The following is a 1,016-nucleotide window of genomic DNA, read 5'->3' as shown; positions in this document are numbered from 1 at the left end:
GGCTGTCTTTGCAGTGTGGGGGTCCACCGAGTAAGTTTTCCCTCTCTTACTCTTTTCAAATTTTTCTATTTATATTTTCTGTTTTGTGTTTTGTTATTTGAATCCAAATTTGAATTTAGTTTCTTTTTGCAGGTTCTAAATTATTTGAGTATCAAGATAGCTTAATACTATTACTTACTGCATAGTTTTGTGAATTGTAACTAATGTATGATTAACTTGGGTAAAGTTCTTATGAGGTCCAAAACTTGCCTTTTGTTTGGAGGGACTATGCGGATGCACAAGTCTTTGGTGTTCATCTCAGGTGTGGTCACTCTAGGTATCATGAGGTAGATGTAGGCAATGGTCGGAAAGAGGCAGACAAAAGTAGCCATAAAGATTCTTCATTATCTCTCATTCATCAAAAGAATCCGGCGGCTTTACATGTTCGAGAAGACCACCAAGCGAGATGACATGGCATAAGACCAGGATAAGATTGCAGGACAAGAAGAAACGGGTACCCATGGTACATCCATATGATGGTCAATCATGGAAGCACTTCGATGAAAAGCACCCAAATAGAGGCAAGGTGAGGCTCAGAAATCGTTAGAATTGCGATGTGACCCGGTGGATTCAACCCATATGATATATCGGCTTGCGCGTGCAAGCTGTGGCCCATGTTTGTTATTCCGCTCAATCTCCCTCCTGGAGTCGTAATGCAAAAGGAAGAACATATTCTTGTCGATGATCCTTCCAGGGGCTGAATATCCGGGAAGAAATTGAGTGTCTTAATGCAACCACTTGTGGATGATTTGCACCACTCGTGGCATCACGGTACATTGACATACGTAGGGCATCAAAGAGAAACTTCATCATGAAAGTTTGGTTCCACTATTCGATGCATGACCTACCCGGGTACGCCCTATTCTCGTGGGCATAGTACAGGTGGTAAGTTTCCATGCACCAGGTGTGCGAGCACGAACTAGAATTCGAGCACCTAAAAGTTGGACACAAATATGTTGCCTTTGACTGAGCACACT

This window comes from Lolium perenne, chromosome 7 (assembly GCF_019359855.2).
Source record: "Lolium perenne isolate Kyuss_39 chromosome 7, Kyuss_2.0, whole genome shotgun sequence".
Lineage (NCBI taxonomy): Eukaryota > Viridiplantae > Streptophyta > Magnoliopsida > Poales > Poaceae > Lolium > Lolium perenne.
The sequence above is the reverse complement of the archived record's forward strand: the minus strand, read 5'-3'. Positions refer to the sequence as shown.